Genomic DNA, 12,742 nt, shown 5'->3' on the forward strand with positions numbered 1-12,742 from the left:
CTAACTTTGATAACTACACACTTGCTACTATTAAATTTGTTTTCAACTCACAATTGGTTCTTAGCAAGAGAAAAGGAAAACATGTGAAGAGTGGCAGGGATAGTTCTGATGATGAGCTTGATGAACTTGAAGCACTTATTGCAAATATATTTGGAAGAGGTAGAGGTAAATACAAAGGTAAATTACCTTCTTTTTTTTTTTCATGCAACAAGGTTGGTCATATTGTTGCTAGGTGTTTTGACAAAGAAGACAAGGATGAAAGAAGGGAAAGAAAGGACAAAGGAAGAAGAAATTATCAAGATTATAAGAAGAATAAGGATAACAAAGGTAAGAATTCTTGTTATATTGTTGAAGAAGAAACTAACACTAAATTTGAAAGTAATGATGATGAAGTTGTTTATGTTCTATGAAAGAAGATTTTGATGAAGATGAGAAAATTGCATTAATCTCTTATGTGAACAAGCATGATAGATGGGTAATTAATAGTGGTTTCTCTAAACATATGATTGGTGATAAAACCAAATTTGAGGTTATTGGACCATACAAAGGTAGATGTGTTAAATTTGGTAATGATATTCCATGTGTTGTGAAAGGTAAAGGTACTATTCAACTGATTGATATAATCAAGTGTGACAATTTTTATTGGGTCGAAGGACTTAACTATAATCTTTTGAGTGTTTCACAACTAAAAAAATCTGGATACAAAGTTGAATTCCATCATAGAAAGGCCAAGATATATGATGTTGATAAGCTAATTGGAGGTGGTGATAAGAAAAGAGGTAACTTATTCTATTTGGATTTATCTAATGAGACATGTTTGTTTGCACAACAATAAGATGTTTGGTTATGGCACAAAAGGTTGTGCCATGTAAACTTTGACAATTTGGTGAACATTAGTAAAATGAAGAAAGTAAGAGGGTTGCCTAAACTAAAGAAGCCTAAAAATGCTATGTGTAAACAATGTAAATTGGGAAAAATGACCAAGTCTAGTTTCAAGAGCAAAACACACACATCGAGTGATATTTGGGAATTGGTTCATACTGACCTATGTGGACCTATTGATGTTCAAAGCTATTGTGGAGATAAGTATTTCATTCTATTTTTTGATGACTATTCTAGAATGATGATTATGATGTTTCTTGAAGCTAAATCTGATGCTTTTCAATTATTTAAGTGGTATTTGGCCAAAGTTGAAAAAGAAATAGGGAAGAGTCTAAAGTGTTTGAGATGTGATAGAGGTGATGAATTCATTTCCAATGAGTTCAATGCATTCTACAATGACAAAGGAATTAAAAGAAAGATGTCGGCACCAAGGACCCCTTCTCAGAATAGGATAGATAAAAGGAGAAATAGTTAAATGATAGATTGTGCAAGAACATTGATGATGGAGAAGAATGTTTCACAAAAGTATTGGAGAGAAGCTATTAGTACTATTATCTATACCCTTAATAGAGTACATGTAAAGAAAGTTACAAATGTTACACCTTTTGAACTATGGTATGGATATGCTCCTAATGTGAAATATTTTAAGATATTTAAATGTTATATATTCAAAGATGATAGGAATGAAAAACTTGATGCAAAGAGTGATGAAGGTATATTCCTAGGATATTCCATTAAGAGTAAATCTGATAAGTGTTTGAATTCTAACAATAACAAAATTGTGAAAAGTGAAAATGTGAAAGTTGATGAGTTTGTAGAAAGAAATGGCCTTATATGTAAAGAATAACTTGAAGATTATAGATCGTTCATCTAGGTGGATGATGATGCTCCAAGCACTCCTACTAAACAAGAAAATAAAGCTACAATTCCCCAGTAGATAGGGAATGTCAAGGTGCAATGACAAGTTGTTGAGCAACAAATAATGGGTGTCAAGCAATAGATTGAAGATGTCTAGTCACAGACAAGAAATGTTGACCATTAGAGAGACAATGTTGAGCATGCATAATCTAGACTAGAACCTGAATAAGAAAGAGAAAATGAGTTTCAGGTTGTTGAAGAACAGAGAAGGAAACTACCTATGCTAGCTAACTTTATAAGAAGACATCACCTAAACAAATCATTGGTGATCTTGAATCAAGTGTTATGAATAAAAATAAACTTAGAGATGATACATGCTTACTTAATGATTTTGAGCCCAAATCAGTGAAGGATGCTCTAGACAATGAAGATTGGATCCATACAATGAATGAAGAAATTGAAAAATTTGAAAAGAACAATACTTGGACTTTAGTACCAAGACCAAAAGAAAAAAATGTTATTGGAACAAAGTGGGTTTTCAAAAATAAGTTGAATGAAAATGGTGAAGTAACAAGGAACAAGGCAAGACTAGTATGTAAAGGACATGCTCAAGAAGAAGGAGTTGACAATGGAGAAATGTTTGCTCCTGTTGCAAGACTAGAAGGAGTCAGAACTCTGCTTGCATACTACAAGAATTTCAAGGTATATCAAATTAATGTCAAATCTACATTTCTAAATGGTATACTTGAGGAAGAAGTGTACATTGAACAACTTGAAGGATTTGTAGACCCAGACAAGAAGAATATGTTATGTAAACTTAACAAAGCTCTTTATGGATTGAAACAAGCCCTAAGAGTATTGTATGAAAGACTACACAATTATTTAGCGAAGATTGGTTTTGAAAGGACAAATGATAATAGTAACCTATATTTGAAGACTCGTAAGAACAATGAAGTATTGCTATTTGAAATATTTTTTGATGACATTATATTTGGAGGTAAAGAAGCATTATGCAAATCATTTGCTGATGAAGATTTGACATATCTGAATGGTATACTTGAGGAAGAAGTGTACATTGAACAACTTGAAGGATTTGTAGACCTAGACAAGAAGAATATGGTATGTAAACTTAACAAAGCTCTTTATGGATTGAAACAAGCCCTAAGAGTATTGTATGAAAGACTACATAATTATTTAGTGAAGATTGGTTTTAAAAGGACAAATGATAATAGTAACCTATATTTGAAGACTAGTAAGAACAATGAAGTATTGCTATTTGAAATATTTTTTGATGAGATTATATTTGGAGGTAAAGAAGCATTATGCAAATCATTTGTTGATGAAATGAAGAAGGAATTTGAAATGTCCATGTTTGGTAAAATCAAATTCTTTGTTGGATTGCAAGTATGTTAGATGAAGTTGTGTATTTTCATTACTCAGTCTAAATATATCAAAGAGATACTAATTTTTTTTGGAATGGAAGATTCAAGACTAGTCAAGACACCTATGTCTACAGGACATAAGCTATCTAAGAATGATGAATCTGTTGATGTGAACCAGACACTATACAAATCAATGATTGGAAAATTGCAATATGTTGTTCATAGTAGACCAGATATTGCATTAGTTGTTGGGATAGTTGCTACATTTTTAGTAAATCCTAAGGAGAATCACATGATTATAGTGAAAAGGTTATTAAGACATCTGAAAGGTACAAAAGATTATGGGTTATATTACAAGAGAAGTGATAGGTTTGAATTAAAGGTATTCACTAAATCTGATTGGGCAAGAGATATTGATGACAAAAAAAAGACACTAGTGAAGTTGCATTCTTTCTAGGAAAGAGATTGGTTTTATGGACAAGCAAGAACCATAATTGTATTTCCTAATCAATAACTGAAGTTGAGTATGTGGCAGCTATAGTGAGCTATTCAAACATTATGTGGATCAAGCAATTATTGAAAGGAATGAATGAACAAATTACAAATCCATTTGTTATCTATTGCAATAACACAAGTGCTGTAAACATATCGAAGAATCCAATAATGCACACTAAGACCAAGTACATTGCTATCAAGTATCACTACTTGAGAGAACTAGTCCAAGACAAAGAAGTGAAGTTAGAATATGTGTACACCAAAGAAAAAATTGTAGACATGTTCATTAAAGCCTTACCTAAAGATGGTCACGAATATCTTAGGGGTAAAGTAGGGGTGATTCCCCTAAACAAAGCAACTTAAGGAGATATGGTGCATTGCATCAAATGTGCTAATCAAAATATCATGCACATTGATGCAGACAATTATACTTTAGGAGATGCCTAAGGTAGTGAAGATTAGTAAGAAGAAGACCAACATAACAAATTAGTCATAGACAGATGACAAAATTCAGCCAAACATGCAAATATCTACATGATCAAGATGCATGAAGTAATTGAGTGTCTTTGGCATTTTTGTCAAAGAGTGAGAGAATCATTGAAGAAGAATGAGGGAGAGAATTACCAAAGATAGAGATAAACCTTAGAGGGAGAGAATTGTGAAAGAGAGAGAGATAAACTATTGAGGGAGATACTTGAATATGAGTAAGGATGTAAGATGAGAATCAAAATGAAACTAAGGATATTGTTCACTCATAGTGAAAATATTTTGGATTACATGGTAACAAAGAGAGAGATTGTATTCCTATATTGAGGTGTTGCCATAAATGCCAAAGAGGGAGATTGTTGGAAACTACAATTGGAACAATTGTTGTTTTGTCATTGATGTTAAATCTAATGATGACACATGTTGCTATATGATCTAAATGTCATATTTATTTTGATTGATGAAGAGGATTTGAGAGTTTGCTCATAACAAAAGAACCTATAGGAAAGGTTGAGTTATGAAAAGGAAGTTACAATGGACATTTGATTAGTTAGACTCTAATAAGACAAAGTGATTGTTTATATCATTGATTTAAAGCTTAACTGAGCAATTGAGTAAAATATAAGGAATGCCTAGTGATGCTAGTGTCAACTGAGCCACAGTAAGTGCTGAACAAATTCAGTGTTGACTAAGCATCAATATCAATCGAGTGATAGTTGCTACCAAACTCTATAGTGACCAAGTGATTAAGTTATGACCGAGTGTTAGAACTTAGTAATTTCTGAGTAACAGTATTTTGAATGCATTTGAGGAATCATCATTTCCAGCTAATTCAGTTGATTTCTTGGGATATAGAAACTATGTTGAAGATAAGATTGATGGGTTGGACCATTTAATTAAAGGAAAGGATTAGGTAGAATGCCTATGGTTGAATTTGATGGATGAGAAGTTTCTAGAAAAGGAGGAAGATGGACAGATACAATGAACCTGATGGACCATATCATAAACCCTAAGATCTATGGTGATCATGGAAAACAACAAAGCAAAAATTACCTTTTTAAAGGAGTCTTAGAGACAAAGACAAGTGTATGTGGACATGAATGTGTAAGTGTGAGAGTGAAGCAAGGAAAAAGAATGCTTGCGCATATGCTGCTAAAGTTGATAAGTGAATTTGAGCAGAAGGCTTAAGTTTGACATGAAGAAGAATGACTTCTTGAAGGATTGCCAAGAAAGTTAATAGAGAGAATTGACAAGGGGACTTATTAGTGAATCGAGACATGAACCAAATAGCGATCTAAACTTGTAAAAGTGAGTTGTAAACATACAAATCAAAAACCTATTGTTTTCTTTCTAATAATTGTAAATAGTTTGTATTGAAATCCCTTTAATCAAAGGTTGACCTAACAATCATTTGAAGGACTTAATAGTCAATGTAAATCCTTTAGAAAGGTGACATTATAAATGTAGTGATCAAAGTCCTATGACAAGGCCACTCCTAATAGGGTGATTAAATCCTCTAATCAGGTCACATTTAACAATGTGTATTGTAACCTTTAACAAGGTTGGCTCCTAACATAACTCTCCTCCAAAGAGTGAAAAAGTGGTGACATGTTACTAGTGGTTTTTTCCAAATTGGGTTTCACATTAAATCCCAGTGTCAAACTTGTGATTGAATGTTTTATGGCATTTTACATTTACATCTTTTATATTCAACAAGTATGTTATCCTAGGATAGTGGATTACTAGCAATGTTGTTTATCAGATATAGTAAAGACCGAGTTACAATAGGATAATTAAAAAAATGAATGTTTAATGTTTGTTTGTTCAAATGGTACTTATGGAACTTGAGTAACTAATTCACCCTCCTCTAAGTTATTCTAAACATTTCTAACACTGATCACCACATCTAAATGCACTACGTATTTAGAAGCATTTTCAAACAAGTCCTAATGAGGCAAAGTTGTCACTAACTTCTTCTCATTGAAATACTTGAGGAATTCTTGTCATTTCTTCACTCACTTCACACTGGGGAGTCCTTTTCTTTTTAACTTGGTTATGTGAAAGTTCTTGGTTGTTTTCTTTTTTTTTTCAAGATCTAACAAATAATTAATAGAAAGAATAACAATTACCTATATTGGATTAGCCTTGATAATTATTGCATGTCCTCATCCTGAGCAAGCTTAGAAACTGGGTCATCCCCATAGGGTTTGTCTCTTGGAGTACAACTAAGGGCCAAATTGATTAAATCCAAAAAAAAATCTACTCTCTTTTTCTACCATATTATCATACAATAGTAGAAATAAGTACTATTACAATGTGTTTCAAAAGGAGGATATTGTTCTTTATGCCTATTAAAATAAGAGAAAGGCAAAGAATATGAACTAGCATATTAGTTTCTCTATATTTGTGTGATCAATTAAAGTATGGGGGCTAGGTTGATGACTTATGTGATACTATTGACTACCCAATCATTCAAAAAAATCTCCAAATAGGAATCATAGAGTATTTTAGTAATAGGTTGTCACTACCTACATATATTTACCACCCAAATTATAGGTTTATGTAAAAAAACTATATCATAATTTTCTAATACACAGACATAAATTGAAAAAAAAAAATAGGAGGAGCAAAAGCATATTAGTGAAGGGATAAAAAAATATGGAAATGACAACATAGTAGATAATTTCCATCAACTTTGCATGTCATGTCATGTGGTGTGCGAATCCAAGAGAAATTAACCTATAATGTTACAATATTTACTGAACCATTTTTTTAAAAGAGTTTATACTACACAAGATAACAATAAAGAAGCAATACAACTCATACACATGTCACATAAACATAAGCAACACAAATGTTGTTTTCATTTCTCAAGGATATCTTCACATTGAATAAAATGTATGAAGTTTTATTAATTATAGTTGATCTTAAGTACAATGTCCATAATCACAAATGAATAACATATACATAATCTCATAAGAAAATGCATAAGTACAACTAATATAATGACATACATCCAATACAAAACAACTATTGTACATGTCACAGGGTATGCAATTGTACCCTCTTTAATTGGTCACACTCCAATTTAATGAAGGTTTAGCACCTATTTAATGTGATATCATCAATCTCCTTGCACCTTTCCTTCTTTCTTCCCTTCTTTGTCCTTTCTCCTAGGTGGAATTCGGGTAAAACCTAATAGATCTTTTTTAAGGTTCCCATATTAATGGCGTTAATCTTGAGATAGGATATATCCTCCTAGGTCCTCCCTTCCCTATATCTATCCACTTGGAAATCACTCTCCACATTGAGATGGATATATCTCAGACTATGTGCCTAATTTTTGGGACCTGAGACTTGTTTTAGGATCCCAAAAGGATCTTGAATGTTTTAGCCCCTAGTTTCAATGACACAATGCACCCCTGATTGGGCCCTATTTTGGGTCCTCTATTTAGGTCCTTGTCTAGATGCCTTCAGGGTGTTAATTTTGAGGAAGGCCATCCTAAGGGAGTTAGTCAATTCCAAGCTCTATATAAACCCTTCCATTTTCTCCATTTTTAATCATCACAATCCACATCCATAATCAATCAACTTCACATACAAGCACTCTAGCACTCAAGCTTTCAAGCATCCAAGCCTTCAAGTCTTCAAGCATTCATCCAATAGTTCCTCCATTAAAGATCAAGGATTCGATAATTCAAGCAATTGAAGGATTTTATCTTCAAGATCTTCTTCAATCCATTCAAGGTCCTTTGTTGCATCTTCTACATTTATGTATCTTTATCTTCTTGATCCAAATCAATTGGTGAAGTAAGCACACTCCATTCAATTTAAGAGATCTAGCTATTGTAAGGTGAGTTTATACATTTTCTTTATATTACATGCTATTTCAGTTCAAGGTTAATTCCTAAGCTAGGGTTTGACCAAGGCAAACCCCCCTCAACAACAAAAACCATTTTTAATTATAGGTTGTGGATATCAAATCAACAAACATGTTATAGATATGAGTATCCTTTTTGACTTTCTTCATAACTATGAAATAAGAATCAACGACACACACATTTTATCAGGGCCAATAAGGCCACCCCTGATGCATCAACGATGACTGAGATGTCCCTGATCATCCAATTCACCCCTAATAGATTGCTTTAAAAAATCTAAGTTTTGTTCATTGCATAGTTTTGGGCCTAGATCTAACGATTTCTATCCATTATGATCAGGTTTGCATTCATAAAAACATATTCTAAAGATGGTTTCTATATCTTCTTTATTATCTCAGCACATTTACTTATGTCTAGCTCTAGCCTCTCACATTATCTATGGTTTTCAAGGATCTGGATATCTTTTCCCCTATTATTCCTAGACCTAGCTTATATTAGTGCTCCTTACTTGTTTGGTTAACACTAATCTCTCTAGACTTAGTTCTTAAGAATTGGAATTGAAAGGACTCATATCCTTGACTTACCTCCCTATGAAATTTTATGTATATGTGGTTATATGATGAACTTAGGTTCTAAATCCTTGGCTCACATTTCCAACACTACATTAATTGGTGAAACTAACTTACAATATTTCCATTTCTAATTTTTTGTTTGATTTCTTATTCAAAGTTAGATCTTTTCATTCTCTTTTGTTCTCTTGAGATCTCTCTTTTCATGCTTTATATCATTCTTTACATTACATTAAACTTTAGTTCATATCATAAGGTTATATTTCTTATGTCTTATGGCCTTGCTTGTTTATGAGCTTTACTACTTATAATCCTACTTGTAGCATCCTTGTTAGGAGAAGCCATAGACTCACAACTATCTTTGATATAATTTCCTCTTCTCCTCATCTTAGAAACCTTAGTGACCCTATGGTTTCTCATGATCCTAATCCTTCTATGGAGCATGAATCTTCCCACTCATCTCATGATGAGGATGAGGCTTTAAGGGTTCCTCCTGAACAAGTTGATGAACTTGCTACTGAGATTGATAAAATGCATGATTAGCTTCTTCAAGAAAATCACAATATTGAGACTATTACTTCTTTTGATGCTTTTACTAAAGTGATCTATAATGATGAACATGGTGTTAATATGTTGCACGGTATTACTCACCTTGTCCATACTCTTATTAAGCCTTGTCCATACTCATATTAAGCCTTTAACTCTTAAACCTACTTTACTTATTTTTGTGTCTATTTTTAGCATCTCTACTTATGTTTCCCCTATTACGACTACTTATGTTTAGGCATCTAATCATATTATTAGTCTTCCTATTTCTTCTTTGCATGTGAGTGTTCCACTTGTTTCCTTGCCAACTTCACAACATTCATATAATAATGTTCCTTTCCCTTATCCTATTCTATTTATTGTGGTTCCTAGTGTTCCACCAGTAGTTCCTTCTATTCTAGCTAATTTATACACCCTTTCTAGGGTATCAAATGTACCTATTCCATCTATTTCCTCTAATGATTCTACTATCATTAACCTTGCTTAGACTGTGTTTTCTTTACAACAACAACTTGCTTCCTTTACTCAATCTAAGTTTAATGTTCCTACATGTGATATGGGTAGAATATTAGAAATTGTTGGAATTTGGTCTCTTGGTGGAACCAAGGAAGATGATGAAGTAATATGGAAGATCTTGAAAAGTTTGACACCACCATTCAAGCAAGTAGCTCAGATGATTAAGCTAGTATGCCCTACACTAAAGATTTCAAAAAGGAAACATTGCTTGGAAGGTTAGAATCTATAGAAGTATATTTGAGACAGTCTAGAGATCTAGCTAGAGTTGAAACAACTTTTAGTGCCCTAAACATTTGACCTAATCTAACAAGGAGTGCAAGCACACATGGGGATTTTGGTGTAGCAATAGATCTGATGAAGACACAAAGATTGAGGAAGGTATAGCCTTTCTTGTGAGAAGATAAAAAGATGGTAAGAAAATCTTTAAATGTTGGACTTGTGATGAATTCGATCATTATGCATCTAAATATCCTAAATGAGAGAAACAGTATAAAGGAAAGTTTAAGCCTATAAGAGATAGAAATTGTTTATATGAGAAAGGTCAAAGTGAAAGTGATGATGAATTTGGATTTGTGGCTATCAAGGAAGATGATCTTGATAGAAAAATTAGAGAAGAAAGATCTCTAATTCCCAAAGTGAAAAAGAAATCTGATATGATAGTTGACAATGGTTCTTCACATCACATGAATGGGGATATGAATAAGTTTGTTAAGTTCAAGAATCATGATAGAGGTATTGTTACAGTTGGTAATAATGTAGCCTGTCATATAATAGGAATTGGATCCATTACTCTTGATGGTAAAACTAACACTAATGATGTTTATTTTGTTGATGGATTGAAGCATAACTTGTTGAGTGTTGAACAGTTGGTGGACAAGGGTTATTAGTTGCAATTCAGTAAGAAGATCTGCATTATCAAAGAAAAAGATGGTAAACTAATTGGAATACGCAAAAGATCTAAAGGTAATGCATTTCAGTTGAATCCTACTCAAATGACATGTTTGGTAGCTAAAGTGGACAATAGTTGGTTGTGGTATTCAAAATTCTATCACATAAACTTTGATAATATTGTGAAGTTTAGGAGCACATTTGTAGTCAGAGACTGGCCTAAGATTACAATTCCTACTAACGTTGTCTATAAAGAATGTATTTTGGCTAAATACAAGAAAGTATCATTTCCTAGCAAGAAGTTCACTATCACAGAGAAGCTAGAGATCATTCACATAGATATGAGTGGTCCTTCTAGAACAAGAGGATTCTATGGTGAAAGTTACTTTATGATTTTTGTTGATGATTTCACTAGGATGATGTGGGTAGCATTTCTTAAATAGAAATCCAAATCTTTTGAGAAGTTTCAGATATTTAAGAATAGAGTTGAGAATAAATCTAGTGTTAAGATAAAGTGTTTGAAACTAGATAGAGGAGAAGAGTTCACCTCTATAGAATTTAACATATTTTGTGAAGAGAATGGAATCAAAAGACAACTATCTTCACCTAGAACACCTAAGAAAAATGGGATTGTTGAAAGAAGAAATAAGTAAATAGAAGAAGCAGTAAGAGCAATGTTGTTTGAGAATGATGTTTCTAAGAAATTTTGGAGAGAAGCAATCAATACATAAATATACACTTTGAATAGAGTACATATTAGAAAAGGTATGAATAAGACACCTTATGAACTATGGTTTGGTCATTCACCATCAGTTAAGTATTTCATAATATTTGGGAGTAAATGTTATATTAAGAGAAATGATGACATTGGTAAGTTTGACCCAAGAAGTGATGATGGTATATTTCTTGGTTATTCATTGAAAAATAAGGCATACAAATGTTTTAACTATAGAACTAAGACAATAGTTGAATGCACAAATGTAAGGATTGATGAAAAGTTTGGAACTAAGGAAAATATGGTAGATTATAATTTAGATGAAAAAGAAGATAATTTTGGAATTGTTAGACAAAATACTGAAGTTTTCTTTGAGACTAACAATGATTTGTAGAATGATGTGATAACTATTGAGCAAAGAGGAGAGCAAATATATGAACCTAGAGAAGAGATAAGAGTTGATATGTCAACTCCTACGTATAATAGGAATCGAACAAAGAATCACCCTCTTGAGAAGATAATTGGATGCAAAGACAAAGGTGTGATGATAAGAAACAGAGTAAATGAGGAGATATGTTTGATATCTCAAGTTGAACCTAAGAGCATAGATGAAGCATGTAAAGATGATCATTGGATTCAAGCAATGAAGGAAGAATTAGATTAGATTGTGAAGAGTGATACATGGGAGTTAGTTCCTAGACCTAAAGACAATAATGTGATAGAAACCAAATGGATGTTTAGAAACGAGATGAATGAGAAAGGTGAAGTTGTGAGGAACAAGACTAGACTTGTATGCAAGGGATATTAACAACAAGAAGACATAGAATATGAGAAGACATATGCACCTATAGTTAGAATGGAAGAAGTAAGGATGTTCTTGTCTTATGCAACAAATAGGAAGTTCAAGGTTTATCAGATGGATGTTAAATCAACCTTCCTGAATGGAAAACTTGAAGAAGATGTATATATTGAGCAACCTGAAGGTTTTCCTTTATTAGAAGACAAAGACATTGTATGCAGTCTAAAGAAAGCTTTATATGGTTTGAGGCAAGCACCTAGAACCTCATATACAAGGTTGGCCAATTATTGGCAAAGCTTGGATTTGCTAAAGGTACAATAGATAGTAACTTGTATTTGAAAGAAGTTGAGAATGATTTGCTGATAATAGCTGATCCTAATAGTAGTTGGGATTGTACCTAGATTTCAAGCCAATCCTAATGAATATCATTTTGTAGCAATTATGAGAATATTCAGATATTTGAAAGGAACATCTGACTATGTAATTTGGTATGATAGATCAAGTGATTTCACTCTATGCATATACTGATGTGGATTGGGCAAGTAGTATGGATGACAGAAAAACACCAGTGGTGGATCATTTTTTTTCTTGGAGGAAGATTAGTTTCTTGGCTAAGAAAGAAGCAAGATTGTATTTCTCAGAGTATAGTTGAGGTAGAGTATGTTGGAGCAAAAAATAACTGTAATCAAGTTATGTGGATGAAGTAGATGCTGAAGGATATCAGA

Source organism: Cupressus sempervirens, chromosome 6, assembly GCF_028749045.1.
Source record: "Cupressus sempervirens isolate cs-2001-9-10 chromosome 6, ASM2874904v1, whole genome shotgun sequence".
NCBI classification, from domain to species: Eukaryota; Viridiplantae; Streptophyta; class Pinopsida; order Cupressales; family Cupressaceae; genus Cupressus; species Cupressus sempervirens.